The sequence below is a fragment of the Catharus ustulatus genome, chromosome 8, assembly GCF_009819885.2.
Source record: "Catharus ustulatus isolate bCatUst1 chromosome 8, bCatUst1.pri.v2, whole genome shotgun sequence".
Classification (NCBI taxonomy): Eukaryota; Metazoa; Chordata; class Aves; order Passeriformes; family Turdidae; genus Catharus; species Catharus ustulatus.
The window spans coordinates 2450661-2466394 of NC_046228.1; the positions used below are offsets into that span (position 1 = coordinate 2450661).

Consider the following 15734-nt stretch of genomic DNA (forward strand, 5'->3'; position numbering starts at 1 on the left):
CACTGCCCCCATCCCTGGCAGGAAAACCCCTCTGATGTCCTGGCAGAGCCCTCAAATCCAGCTGCAAACCCTTTGCCCAACATTTACCACAGCAGCAGCCCAAAGGCAATGTCTGTCTGCACAATTCCTGCCCATTTTTTGGAAGCCTGTGTCTGTCAGAGCCTGCAGCACACCCCAAAATGAGCTGCAGCTCATTTCAAACGTTGCTCCTTTCTTGGTGTCGCTGTGGCTTTACTGCTGGCATCCCTCCTGACACCTGGAGCATAAATTCTCCAGGTTTGTGCCTTGAAATACCTGAATTCTGACATTAAATCTGTCCCTTCCTTATCCTTCCTATAATTCAGCCTGCAAAATGGACCGAGGAACTCAGAAAAAAAAAAGGGTTAAAATTTAAAACCTTCACAAATCACATCCTTCTTAAGCTGGTGAATTTGCATGGCAGAATCTCCTTCCTTGAGTTTTCCTGCATTTCTATTGGATTCCTTGCCAGTCTTCAAGCAAAATTCCTGATTACTGGCCCAGGTATGTGCAGACATAAATTCCTGCAGGGTTGAGCAAGTTTGACAAGCTGTTGCTTTTTCTTTCTTTTAAAACTTTTCCACCAGAACTTTGTGCTACTTTTTAGATTTCTTTCACATCGATATAACTCACCAAAATCTCATTACAGAAAAAAAAGAGAAGTATTTACAATGAGTCCATCTCCTTCCTTCCACCTGCCATGGCAGGGACACTTGCTGGTGTCCCAGGCTGCTCCAAGTCCCAGTGTCCAACCTGGACACTGCCAGGGATCCAGGGGCAGCCACAGCAAATCTGGGAATTCCATCCCAGCCAGGGAACAATTCCTGCCCAAAATCCCACCTTATCCTGCCTTTCTACAGTTTAAGGCAATTCCCCTCCATCCTGTCCTATTCCTAACCCAGCAAATCTCTTCTCCTGCACAAGAACCTGCCCTTGGCACCCACCAAGCTTTAACAACATTTATTTGCTATTTAACATATCTATCCAAAAAATACAACCCAGCCATTCTAGATTTTCAACTGAATGAGGGGAAAAACTTGGGAAAAGCTCCTGTGCCAGTAAAGCTTGTCTCATCTCAAGCTGCCCATCTCAGGTTAATTGTGGTGCATCGTTATCTCTCCCATGTGCTGGCTGTGAGACGTCTCTGACAGACTGAACTGAGTTTCTCCAGATCTGGAGATTAATTTCCACGATCCCTGACAGACTGAACTGAGTTTCCCCAGATGTGGAGATTAATTTCCATGATCAGAAAGTCTTGGAGCCGTTGTGCTCATCCCACACCCACATCTCTGCCCAAAACCCACTCCAGGGTGTTTTAAAACAACCCCTTTCTATTTATCAGCTCTAACAAAGCTCTCCCCACATTACATCAAGGCAAGTGCTGTGTTTCATCCATCACACTTGTACAGGGAGGATTTCCATGTCAGAACAAGGCAACAGCTTTAACAGAAACATGTAAGTAGAAGGGATTAGATATTTTACAGCAGAGAGAACAGCGAGCTCGGATACAAAACCCCATGTACGGGCAAAGTTTACAAATTTCAATCAAATCCAGGTTAAGCACAAAATGGAGGAAATCAGTCACATCAGGAGAACCACGACAAAAAATGCTGAATGCAACAGTGGCTTTGCACTCTGACTTCAGTGGAGTCATTTCCCACCAACTTCCAGACCAAACAAATTAGCAATTCGTGCTACAGATGTCAGAAGTTACAAAGGAAATGAATGCAACAGTCGAGCTGAAATGAGATTGAGGAAAATGCTGTGAGTCCCTGTGGACTCATGTGTCCACACATCGAGTTCTGCTTCGTGAAGATAATATCCAGCAAAGCTTAAAAAATAAATATATAAACAATTTTTTTATTTTTTTTTCCCCAAGAAATGCACGTGAGTGTTTGGTTAAGGCTTTGGGGTTTTTTTAAAAGTTTTAATAGTGAAGGATTTGATGTAGATTTATTATTGGCAATACTCCAGTTTTCTTCTGAGGGGTTTTATTCCATGAGTTTTGACTATTGCAAATAGTAAGTTTGAAATCCTGACTAACAGTGAAACAAACTCAGTTCTACAGGTACTGCAGTGATGGAACAAGGGAAAATGGCTTTGAGCAGAAGGAAAGTACATTTCTATGGAATTTTGGGCAGGAATTGTTCCCTGAGAAGGGGCTGAGGCCCTGGCACAGGTGCCCAGATTTGCTGTGGCTGCCCCTGGATCCCTGGCAGTGCCCAAGGCCAGGTTGGACATTGGGGTTGGACACTGGGGACAGTGGGAGGTGTCCCTGCATGGCAGGGGGTGAAATGGGATTATCTTTATGGTCCTTCCCTATCCAAACCATTCCATGTGGAATATGAAGCACAGCACAGGATGGAAATCCAGTGTGGAATCTGCATATTCATACAAAACAAACAGTTTTAGTCTTTCCAAATTTCCTATTAGCAGCTCTGATGTCAGAATTTAAAACACACTTTCTATGCTGGATGAATAAATCTCACATGCCAGCATAAATTTTTCATGATTCCACCATAAATTCCTCATTTCTTCTTGTCAGTTGTCTTGGCAGAAACTAAAATATAGGAAGCTGTAAGTACATTGATCTGCTTTAATTAAGCCAACTGCCTCCTTCCAGTGGTGTTTGACAAGCCCTGGGTGAGGCTACAGATCACCCAGAACACACAGCAAAGAGTGCAAGGGCCTTTTAAAGACAAATACAGAGAATTTCAAACCCTGCCTCACCCCTGACTGGTTGGTGACCATCTCACAACTCCCTCGTGTTTTCCATCCAATCCATGTTTAGATTCCTGTTTATTAACCCTGAGTTGTGAGCAGCAAAGCAGAGAGGAAGATTTGCACCCTCTGCAATTAAGAGGCAAGAGTTTACTGCAATGGTGGATTCTTTTCATTAGGCTAGATCAGAAAATAGTAAATTAAACCAGGAAAAATGAAGCAATGGAGAACTGAGGACAGGTCTGGTGCCCTGAACAAGAGGAGAGCATGGATCTGTTGGAGCAGGTCCTGAGGAGGTCACAAAGCACATGCAGGGTATGGAGCACCTCCACTGTGGAGACAGGGTGGGAGGGTTGGGATGGGTCAGCCTGGAGAAGAAAACTTGGTGTGGAGAGCTCACAGCATCTTCCAGTACCTAAAGGGGCTCCAGAAAACTGGAGAGGGACAAATCACCTGGAACTGGAGTGACAGCACAAGGAGGAATGGTACAAACTGTCAGAGGGCAGGGATGGATGGGATGTTGGGCAGGAATTGTTCCCTGGGAGGGGCTGGGATGGAATTCCCAGATTTGCTGTGGCTGCCCCTGATCCCTGGCAGTGCCCAAGGCCAGGTTGGACACTGGGGTTGGACACTGGGGACAGTGGGAGGTGTCCCTGCCCAAGGGGTTGGAATGGGATGAGCATTAATGTCCCTTCCAGCCCAAACCATCCCGTGGTTCCATGATTCCAGGCAGAATGAGAATCCTCTCACCAAGACACAATCACAGCAGGGCTGATAATGTGCTCTCCAAGGAGAACCAAACTCCCTTCCTCAGCTTCTCCCTATGCTCTTCCCAAGGAACATAGCCCCAGCTGATCCCTGAGATGCCCCTCCAGGATGGGACCCATAATTCCATGATATCTTTTTCCATATCCATTCCAGACATTCCAGAAAGGCCAAGAGCCTGTCCCTCAAGGAGCACCAACACCCCCTCAGTAGTGTCAGAACATGGTGAGGGAAAAAGAGGCTTTGGAGCTTTGGACAAACTGGAAAAGATGAAAAATAATTCTTAAAGAACCTAAAATTCTTAAAATTCTGTCAAAACCAATGACAATTACAGGTTTGTGTAGAACAGGAAACTCTGGCGAAGAAATACTATTTCCAGAGATACAAACACTGCCAAGTGCTGAATGCACATCTCTAAGTCCAAAGAGTGCTGGAGGCTGCACCAAACCAGGGAAGTCCAGCCCAACATGACACCAAATATCAGGTAATAACTGTGATTCATAGCTCAAAGATGGAAATATTTTTCTTAAGAAAACTTTTTCCTTGTTTTCCTTGAGGAAACAAAACTGAAGTGGTTGGGGAAGGAGGACGTTGTCAAAAATAGTCTGACATATAAAAAATTAGTCTGTGTTCAAGAAGAACTCACAGAAAACATGTTTGGCTTTGACAGACGGCAATTTCACTTTGATTTTTAAAAATGAAAAGTGGTTTCTGCATGAGAAGATGCAAAACAGTCCAGAAGGAAGAACATGAGACAAGTGTGGGAAGGAGAGTGAATCCTCACAAAGCCATCGTAGTATCACACCTCCTTTAAAAACTCACTGACGCGAGCACGCAACTGAAATTCATCCCAGAAGTGTTTCTGTTTGGATATCTTTATCAGGGAACTGTCAGAAAAGCATCAATTATCTTCTCCTGCATCTTTTCTTTTGAGTACTTCTGTTACACCCCACATAGTGCAGATGTGACTGCACCAGCTACAGGCAAATCATACAAAGTAAATACATTCAACAATCAAACAGAAAGGAACAAACCCAGGGAGTGTCTGAGCCCTCAGATGGAAAATTCCAGCATTAAGAAATACAAAATGGCATAAAAGTGATTTTTTTTAAACACAGAATCCCTGTTCCTCCAACTGTGGCAGGAACCAAAATATATTTTCACATGGAAGATGAGAAAAAAAGAAATTAAATTAAAAACATGATGAGGGGGGATACAACTGTTGAAGCCTTCCCTGCTTCCTGTGCAGTTCATCCATCATCCATCCATCATCCATCCATCATCCATCCATCCATCCATCATCCATCCATCATCCACCCATCATCCATCCATCATCCATCCATCCATCATCCATCCATCCATCCATCCATCATCCATCCATCCATCCATCCATCATCCATCATCCATCCATCCATCCATCCATCATCCATCATCCATCCATCCATCCATCCATCCATCCATCATCCATCATCCATCATCCATCATCCATCCATCATCCATCCATCCATCCATCCATCCATCCATCCATCCATCCATCCATCATCCATCATCCATCCATCCATCCATCCATCCATCATCCATCCATCCATCCATCCATCCATCATCCATCATCCATCATCCATCTATCCATCATCCATCCATCCATCCATCCATCCATCCATCCATCCATCATCCTTTCATCATCCATCCATCCATCCATCCATCATCCATCATCCATCCATCCATCATCCATCCATCCATCCATCATCCTTTCATCATCCATCCATCCATCCATCCATCCATCCATCCATCCATCCATCCATCCATCCATCCATCATCCATCCATCCATCATCCATCCATCCATCCAGGAATGCTGTGGCTATGGGGAGGTGGCTCTGTCACCCAGCAGCTCCAAAAGAAATTAGAGCAGAGATGGGATCAGGGATCAGGCTCCATTTCAGCTCGCTCTCTCTCTCTGAAGCCACTTGCAGAGAGAGAGAGAAACTTTTCATGTCCCTGATAACCACAGTGACCTGAGAAATGAGAGTTTTCACACCTTCTGCAGCAGCAAGATATTATTATTTTTTCCTTTTCCTGGAGCTGCTGGCAAGCAGCAACAACTCCCACAAAGGGCAGTGGATGCTCTCCCCAGTCTCCAGCCCAGGGCTTAGGCAAGCTGAAGTCAGGCAGAGGTGGGGAAGGTCAGAGCAGAACAGCAAAAGCATTTCCAGAGTGCCTGGATGCTCTGGATGCAGGCTGGGAACATGGACAGGCTCAGGGAAAGATGGACTGTGCAGGGGGAAGCCCTTCCCACACATCCAGGACAAAAAATGTGAAAAAGCTGGGAGAGCAAAGCTCCTGTCCCAGGCAGAGCAAATCCAAACATCCCTGAACACACTGACAGTGAATTCCCTTTGCAGCTCAACAAGCATTTGGTGAATGTTTATATACAAGGGATTTAAAGAAGGAAAAGGTTTGCTTTTAATATCTTTCATGTTATTGCTTTGAACATCCCAAATGAAAAACATGCTGGAAGTTTAAAGTTCAGCCACTCAAGGAACAGGATTTGCACAGTGTGTGCCTCAGGATGGATATTTTCTAACACCAGTGATAATCTATATTCATCACCTGGATCCAAAAATGCTCTCATTTTGGTTAATGTTAAAAAATCATGAATTTCCCTTCTCAGTTCAGCCTGTTCATCCCAAGATCTAGAAATATCTCTGTTTTACTACCTGCAAGTGCCTGCTTTCCTGTAACACTTCTGATGGAAAAGGAGAAACATTCATCAAGAAAGGCTGAGCTCAAGCTCTGCCTGCAGAGCACTGAGAGAGAGAAGATGACTTTTCAGTGCTTATATTCAGTGATATAAACCTTCAAACTGGTGATAGCCAATGATCTGACACCTCTTTTCTCTCTAAATATGCTTTAAACTCTTCCTGCCCTACAATCACCCATCTGTTATGTCAGAGCATGAATAATTTCCTTCATCTTTAAAAAAAGCTCTAGTTCTTCTTATAGTGGCTGTGCTTTCTCGTACTCCAACTGCAAAAGCTTGTTTTCTAGAATTTGTTCATGAAATATTTCTGATCCTAAAATTTAATAACCCCAGAAAAGGCCTCGCTGGCTTTTTAAGCACCGAGGCTGCTGCTCTCAGAAGCCAAAATGCTGCACCATTGTCAGTCACTGGGAAAGACGAAAATTCAGAAAAGGAAAGTGTTGGCAAGGTAAGAGCAAGCAGGTTCTAGGCATATTTTACCCAAATTATATTAAATTAATAACTGGGTTGGACACTATTCTTGTGAATCATTAAAAAAAATACATTAAGAGCAAAGCCCTGTTTTACACTATTTTATAGTATGTACAATATCTCTGTTTAGCTCTAAGTGTTGAAAATCCTCAAGTCACTCATTGATGGTCAAGCCCACAGAATTTCAGTGCAAAACTCACTACAGAAATGTAAATTCCAGACTAACAACCAAATATGCATTTAAGCCTGAAAATAATATCCAAACAACCACTTTTTGTTACTTTTCAAGACTGAAATATCGGGGTTTTTTACATTACTGGAAAAGATGAATAAACCAAATTTCACTCCCTGGATATTTTTCATTGGGCAGTGGTACTACCTGAAATGATGCTGATGTGGAAAAATAATGATTTGAAATGAAAGTTGCTGCACCTTCCCTGTTAAAAACAAACATCACATGGTGTTAACTTGGTAAAAATGGAGCCCTGCTTTGGGATTTAACACCTTCAGCTTTATTTCATTATCTCCCTCATGCTGCTGCTTTTATAAGCACCAAGGTTCCCACATCGAGTTCATCCTTACATCCTGTCCTAAAAACATCCCAGCATGTTCATATTTGGGGCTGTGACATGGACACACATCCTGGGGGGGTGAAATGTGCACAAAATGAGCAGTCAGGGTACCAGAATCCTAATTAATAACTGGAATAGCAAATCCAGGTGGGTTTGGCTGCTAAGGTAGAATGGAATTCCCTTCCACACTCAATTGTGGGATTATTTAGGTTAAGAATCATCAAATCCAACCTGGCATTCCAAAGCCACCACTGTGTCCCCAGGTGCCACCAGGATGCTCCATGGTCTTTGGATTCCCACCAAAGGGCACCATCACCATTTTCTCACTCTTGGTTTTGGGCACATGTTCCAGGGATTATTTTTACTGTGGGAAAACTCCTCTGGGTGGTCCCAAGGAATGTGGTGCTGCAGGCATCAAAATTGGCTGTGAGGAGCCAGGAAAAGCAGAATAAAGCTGGAATAGTCCCCAAAGCTCCATGAAATGAGAAAGCAAATACTTGGATGCAGCTTCATCCCAAACACCCACACTGGTACCATAATGTGGATTCAAATGTTCATGAGATCATCTTAGAGAGAGCTAAACTTTGAGTAGCTACACACCAAGGCCTCTGGAGTGGGTTCAGGCAGCAGTGGAGAAAACAATATTAAGATCATGAAATAAAATGTAAAATTTACAATGACAGTTAAGGGTCTTTCCAGTCGTAATTAGGAAATTGTAAGAAAAGTAAATTAAAGGAAGCCTTACGCTAAAGGATCCATCTGAGGAAATGTAATCTGCCAAGGGTTTCCACTACTGAAGTAATTAGAGCACAAAACAAAAACCAAAAATATGTAACAACATTATTATCCATCATTTACTGCACAATAGATTGGATTCTTCTTGCTTAATTTAATAAAAAAATATCATTAAACCCAAACTGATGAAGATATTGGCTGGTAAAAGCCTTCTGAGTACAGTCATCCCAAAGTACCTTCATGTCAACCCAGGTTTAGATTCCAGAAGGGAAAATAATATTGGAATCATTGTGTTCCATTTGAAATTACTTTGGCAAGGCTTCTGCAGGTCTCAATTAGCTCTTAGCAGAGAATTACCATGACACACAGGCTAATCACCTCTTACAGCTTCCTTTCAAAACACTGTTAAACCCTGCAGCTCTCAACACTGTCAAGATGCAAGTTGGGGAAAAAAAGAGGGTAAGTAGCCAAAAAAATGAGTTGGCTTTCCAAGGATCTTGTTAAAAACAAAGGAAACCAGACATGCACAGCATCCTGAGGGTGATGATTCCAAAAAGTAAAGAATAAAAAGCCATTTTCAACATTTTCTTGCTTTTTCTCAGTGTAGCAGTTGAGCCATGATGCTGCTTTCACTTGGCTGTGTGCAGCTCCTGTGCCCTGGTTTTCTTTAAAATATCCCATCTCTGAGCCAGTCTGGGAGATGGCAGAATGGGAGATAACTGTTAACTGCTTGTGACTTCAGAGCAGGTAAAATGCACCAGGGAGAGCAGCAGGGCAAACTGGTGCTTGGGGGAAATGCCCTCCATGGAAAACCCCCAGCAGTGACATGGGATGTCCCCTCCATTCAAGATTCATTTATTCTAATGAGAGGAAATGGCCCCAAGTAGTGGCAAGGGATGTTTGGGTTGGGTATTAGAGAAAATTTCTTCATGGAGAGGTTTGTCCAGCAGGGCAGTGGTGGAGATCCTATTCCTGGAAATGTTCAAAAATGTGGGGTGTGGCCCTTGAGGATGAGGTGCTGCTGCTGGACTCTGATCTCAGAGCTCTTCCCCAGCCTTCACAGCTCTGATAAACCCTCAGAATCCCTGAAGTTCCCCAGGAGCATTCAAAAGGTTTTGAAGGGATTCAATTTGCCCCCACTCCAAGGAGGACAACCAGTTCCTGCCCAGGAATTTTCCAGATCTAAACCTCAGCGCTGCCTCGCTACCTGAAACTTTGCAAGATGCCAAAAATAACAAAAACTTCTTCTTTTAACAGAAGAAAAGATGAAAAAAAAATCCCTAAAATACTCTTTGTTCACCTTTTTCCCCTTGAAGTCAAGAACAGCATCAGCTGGGATCATTTTATCCCTCTGTGTTTTCTCCTAGTGAAGAAGAGCTGTTCCCTTACACACAATCCTTTGCACTGTAATTTTCTTGTGGCAAATCCAAGCTGAAGTGTCACAGGGTTGCTGCTGGGCAATGAAGGTGGAGCTAATGCTCCACAGTGATATTTTGCAAGTAAAATTAAAAAAACAAGTTGTGCTTTAGGATGAAGAGGAGCTGCAACAGCCTTCTCCTGGTTTCACAGAGCTGCTGTGGCTCCCAGAACTCCATTCCTGGCAGGACACCAAATCCCATCCACCTTTAGGGACAGGAAAGTGTCTTTGTCAAGGGAAGCACAAGAATAAAATCCAGAACAAGCAGACTCACAGCAGATGCTGGACATGGTCACCAGCCCAAGCCCACCTTCCAAAAAACCCAAGACAGCTCCAAACTCACAAAAACCATAATTAAGATGGTGCAATTATGATCAACAAGGTAATTATTTGTAGTGCTGGAAATCATTATTCCATCTCTAAACACCAGGAGGGATTAATCATGACCCAAATAGATGGAAGGAGTGCTGAAAAAAGGAGCAGATGGATTTGGGAGGGCTGGGACATCTCACACCCACATCCCATCATTGGCATCTCCACCAGGAGCTTCTCAGAATCCCAAACTGGTTTGGGTTGGAAAGACCTTAAATCCCATCCCAATCCCTCCTCACCTTCACTGTCCCAGGATGCTCCAAGCCCATCCAGCCTGGCCTTGGGCACTGCCAGGGATCCAGGAGAAGCCACAGCTGCTCTGGGAATTCCATCCCAGCCCTTCACCACCCTCACAAAGAAGAATTTCTTCCCAAAATCCCACCTAACCCTGCCCTCCTTCCATGATTTCTCCCTTTTATGTGATCACAGATTACAGAAATTAAGGAGAAAATCAGATCATGCAATCCAGTGAGCTGCCCCAGCTGCCCATCAGCTCTCACAACCACACCAGCATCAACATTCCACCAATGCCAGGGACATTTCTAACTGCAAAGGCTGGGACAAAACCACCTGCTATGGGCTGGAAATCATCAAGGGAAAAGAGAATATTGCTTCAAGGAATCTCAGCTCTTTGAATAAGAAAATACCCTGTTATTTCAAACACAGTCAAGTATATTCATTTTCCTCCCAGGTGCAGTTAATTTGACAGGTACAATGCTAAAGCAAAAATCCTGCAAGGTCTTTCCTGAAAAGGTCAGTACATTATGCAACAGGGTTTTATGGGCAGCAAAAAAAAATCCCAGCTTGTACAGAAATTTTAGATGATTTATCAGTGTGGGTTCCTGTCTTTTATTCCCAGATGAGGAGCAAACTTTGGGGCACACGAGTTAATTTTGAGAACTGGCTCCTAAGGAAGATACAAGCTTTGAAAATTGTTATCCTCAGTCTATACATGGGAAATAGTGGGAGGTTTTTCTATAGAGAGAAATATTCAGCACTACAGAAAAACAAAATTGCTCCAATTTGAAGTCTCATTGCATTCCAGCCCTGAATTACATTATTGGATTGTTCAAATTGCATGTCTGGACTCTTAAACTTCCTAAGTAAGCACAGAGTCCTGTAGGAAATGCATTAATAGTCAGCAAAAGTAGCAGCAATTCCTTCTAATCCAAGCTTTTTGTACTGTTCAAACTCTTCTTGAAACAATGCATCCCTTGGCCTCCTAAAACATAATTGCATTTCAAACACTTCCTCCATCCCAATTCCAATTTGGAGATGTAAACCAGTTACCCTATTCCACTAAAACATATATGGAGGAAATATTTAAGTGATTGGGGTCCCAGTTATAAATCTGGGTTTTCAAGTAACATCCATTAATCATAAAATTGAATGGGTTAAGATTGGAAAAAAAAACTTTAAGGTCATTGAGTTCAACCCTCAACTCACCTTGTTCCAGATGTTTTTGGAACACTTCCAGGGATGGAGACTCCACCACTGCTTGAAAACTCTTTTTATAAAATAATTTTTCCCTAATGTCCAATCTAAACCTCCCCTGGAGCAATTTAAAGCCATGAATACGTCTTTGAACATGGAATTAACAGAGGTTTGAACCCCTGAAGGGATTTGGGAAATGAAGAGATGATTTTATAGCTTTTTTCTGCTCCCTCCACCCCAATCCCATAGATTTAATAACACTTGATAGGCTGTGAAACTGTGAGGTGCCCTGCTTTCCCTGGAGTTTTCAATCCAGAATCTTTGCCACTCTTCTGGCCTCTTTTTCCCTGTTATGAAAACTACCCCTCATGCAGCAGGGATGGATTTTAAATAAGAGCTTTTGCACTTGCACTCATGTGATGGATGCAACTTGACTGGCCAATTATGTAAGTGCAAAGAGCCTATTTTCATACATTTATTAAAACCATCCTGCTTTTGTTTCCATAAGCCTGCCTCAAACCCAGCAGGATATGGCAATTAAGGCAAATTTCCATGCACTAAAGCCCAGTTTCAGTTTGGTTTGGGTGCCTTGTCAGGCAGGATGAACTCAGAGGTTTCAGAAGGCTCCGAGTTCCGCGGGAGCTCTGCGGCTCCTGACGCACGCCGGGGTTTGCCCACTGCTGATGGACGGTCACAAACATCACTGGAGGTAATTCTGAGAGCACAGCAGGTACTGACAGGTACTGCTATGACAACCAGGCAGCACAACTGCCCACATTTCCCTGGAAGCTCCAAAAATAAACATTCCAGGATGTGTTTATCCGGAGCGTCTCCCCCGTCCTTTGTCCTGCTCTTTGCAAGGTTTTTTTTTTGGTTTTTCATACAGAAAATTCATTGAGGTTCTGGGCTGGTGGGGTGGGTTTGGGTGGGCTTGAGGGCATTTTCTTCATGGAAGGTGTGGAGTGGTAGTTTGGATTTGTGCTGGGAATGGGGGGCATCCTACAGGAATATTTTTGTGCTGCTGAACAGTTTGGGGCTGTGATAATTCCCTGGGGAGCTTTTCATGCCCAACTATCCTTTGGGAAAAATCTTCTCCTGATATCCAACCTAACCCTCACTGACACAACAGGTAACACTCTCCAGATTCCCTCACCAGCTCTATTTCCTCTGGAAAAAAAAATAGAGACAAGAAACCTCATTTTCACTGAGAGCATCTCATCCTGCTCTCTCCGACTTCAAAAGGCAAAACAAACAGGTATTTTATGTAAATGTGGACATTAGAAACAAAAAATAGAACAGCAAACATCAAATTCCTTTTTCATAGGCAACTCAGCTTCCACTAGCACAGCTGCAGATGAAAGTAGCAGCTACAAATTAATATATCATAAGGTCTTACCAAAGGAACTGAATTGTCTCAAATGCCAAAAGTAAGACCAAAGACTAAATTATTTTCATTTACGGGACCGTAGGGAGGAATGGCTTTCATGTTCTGAGTTATGTGTTTAGGAGGAACCTAAGTTTAGCTTGTCAGCTTCTGACAAAAGTTAAAAACAATTTGGAAAACATTTCGGAATCGTTTCGAAACATGGGGGAAATGGAAACAAGAAATGGAAACAAGACAAAATCCTTTTTTTGGAAGTGCTTCTACAGCTCCAACTCCTCGTGTGTGTTCTCCTGGAGGTGCCTGGAGTGAAGGATCTGCCTCCAAAGCACTCTCCAACTCTATGTAGGAGCAAAAGGGAACTCCCTGATTGCTCAAAACTATTAAATACAGATATTATGGCTTGAACAGGAATAATTCTTCCTGAATATGTGGGCACAGACAAACCCTACAACAGCTGGGATTTCAAGGTGGACAAGTATCCTAAAAGGAATTATGAGACATTTCCAGCTCCTCCTTACAAGGAGCTCATTTCATGGTCCCTTATCCATCTCTGTCATCCCTCAGTGGTTTTTTCCATCTCCTTTTCTTGGATACTGTTGTTAACTGTAAACCAGGGATCTGGACCAACATTTGGAAGCAAAAAGAAAATCCACTGCATCAGTTTGAATATTCTCTTCTTTACCCCCAAAATTACTTTTTTACCCCCAAAATGCTATCAGTCACCTGCAGACCAATGTCACCTTGAACACACTGGTGGCAATTCCACCAAATTAACACCAGAACCTTGGGCTCTGAATCAGCAAATTGCTTTGCTAAAATGAGAATTTTGCTACATTAGACAAGTCAGTAAATAAAGTATTTTACCAAAAAAAGGAAGAATTATCTTGTTAGAGATGAAGATTTTTTGTGCTCATTTTGGCATGAAAGGAGGGAGCACAGCAAAACTCCCTGTGGTGTTGGAACAAAGGCATGGGATGGGAACCTGAACCTGGGATGTGATCCTGAACTTGGGGTGTGATCCTGAACTTGGGGTGTGATCCTGAACTTGGGATGGGATCCTGAACTTGGGATGGGATCCTGAACTTGGGATGGGATCCTGAACTTGGGATGGGATCCTAAACTTGGGATGGGATCCTGAACTTGGGGTGGGATCCTGAACTTGGGGTGGGATCCTGAGCCTGGCACAGCAATACTGGGAGGTAGGAAAGGAAAAGGACTCTGATGTTTTCATGCAAAAACAGGCAAACAAAGTTTTCAGAGTAATTTTTGTCACTATTAATGAGTGTGTAGAATATTTATATATTTTATATATATATATAAATATATATATTTCTATGTATGTATCCCACTAGTGAAGGTCATAAAAATGTAATACCAAATTTGAACTAAAATTATGTGTGCAAATATTCCCTGCAATCCAGTTGTTCACATGCATTTCTCCATTTCCCCTCTTCCTCCATGCCCACAAACTTTATCTCATCCAGAATATTTGAATCCACTGCTCAATCCAAAGCATTTTAACCTGGAAGCAAAGCACTGCATGGAGAGGAGCTTTAGGATAAACCTCCTAAAGGACTGGTCTAAAAGAGGAATTAGAGCTCGATTTTCCAGGTATTTTTATTCTTTCTCCCATTGTTTCACACTACCAGGTACATTCCATGCAGGAAATAAATGAAATTGTAGATGTATTTAAAATTTAGTTCTCTTGATTAGGCTCATGGCACAGAAACTGCCCAAGGAGGTGCTTTCAGAAATGACACAAAATTGCATGTTTGGAGTTATTTCTATGGAGAGGACACCACAGCTTTAAAAGACAGAATTTGTTCTTAAATTTCATCTGGTTTTCCTCAATAAAACTTTATAAGGGTGGAAATAAATGGAGCAGATGGACAGAACAAGGTATTTTACAATGCAGTTTTCAGGGTTTGGAAACCACATTAACTCCAACAGGAAAAATGAAAAACATGGAAATCAATTGAGAAGAATTTCCAAAGGAGCTGGTGCAATGGGAATGAAAGAAAGAGGGAATTAGGGATGAACAACCCCCTGAGGACATCTGAAGATACTCATCTACACCAAAAAACTGGAAAATGTTTTTGTTTTTTACTTTAAATAATAGTCAGATATTGTACAGGCACTGAGGGGAGTCAGGAACAATCAAAGATCATCAACACATCCCATTTCTGCTTCCTCAGGACTTCATGTTCAGCATGGGATAAAGACAAGACTATTTTTAAGGATAAAAAATCCAAATCCCTGTCCTAGCTGTGAACCATTGTGCTTTGTATTGCTCCAAATTTTCCATGAGGAGCTGCCTGGGGTAAGGATCCCTTTGTGCTTTAAGGAAAAAAACCCTTGGCAGGGAAAGGTTCTTTTTGTACCTTTGCTCTTTCATTTTGTATGGCCAGAATTTCACAGGGACAAATTAAATAAAACCAAGGTGAAATCCCCACCTAAGTGAACACTGAGAGGTCACCTGGCAGTAACGTGAGGAGAACACAATTCCAGACTGCTTTGGGTGGGAAAGGACCTTAAAACCCATCCAGATGGATTTCATACCTAAAGAACTCTCAAGGCAAACTGCTATGAAAAAAAATAATAATCACAGAATCCCAGAAGGGTTTGGGTTGGAACAGCCTGCAGAGCTCACCCTGCCATGGCAGGGACACCTCCCATTGTCCCCAGTGTCCAACCTGGCCTTGGGCACTGCCAGGGATCCAGGGGCAGCCACAGCAAATCTGGGAATTCCATCCCAGCCAGGGAACAATTCCTGCCCAAAATCCCACCCAGCCCTGCCCTCTGGCAGTGGAATCCATTCCCTGTGTCCTGTCCCTCCATTCCCTGTGTCCTGTCCCTCCAGTCCCTGTGTCCTGTCCCTCCATCCCTTGTCCCCAGTCCCTCCCCAGCTCTCCTGGAAGGGCTCTGAGCTGTCCCTGGATCCTCCTCTCCAGGTGGGCACCCCCAGCTCTCCCAGGCTGGCTCCAGAGGGGCTCCAGCTTTGGATCCAGCTCCTCTGGATCCTGTCCAGGAGCTCCTGGTCCCTCCTGTGCTGTGCTGACACAAGGACACTCCCTGACCACACTGGA

General features: G+C 43.2%; 1 protein-coding gene across 2 annotated transcripts in view; it reads right to left on the minus strand.

Moving 5' to 3' along the window:
* DOCK1 (dedicator of cytokinesis 1) overlaps positions 1-15734 on the minus strand; it is a 246904-nt gene that overhangs the window by 89985 nt on the left and 141185 nt on the right. The window lies entirely within an intron of this gene.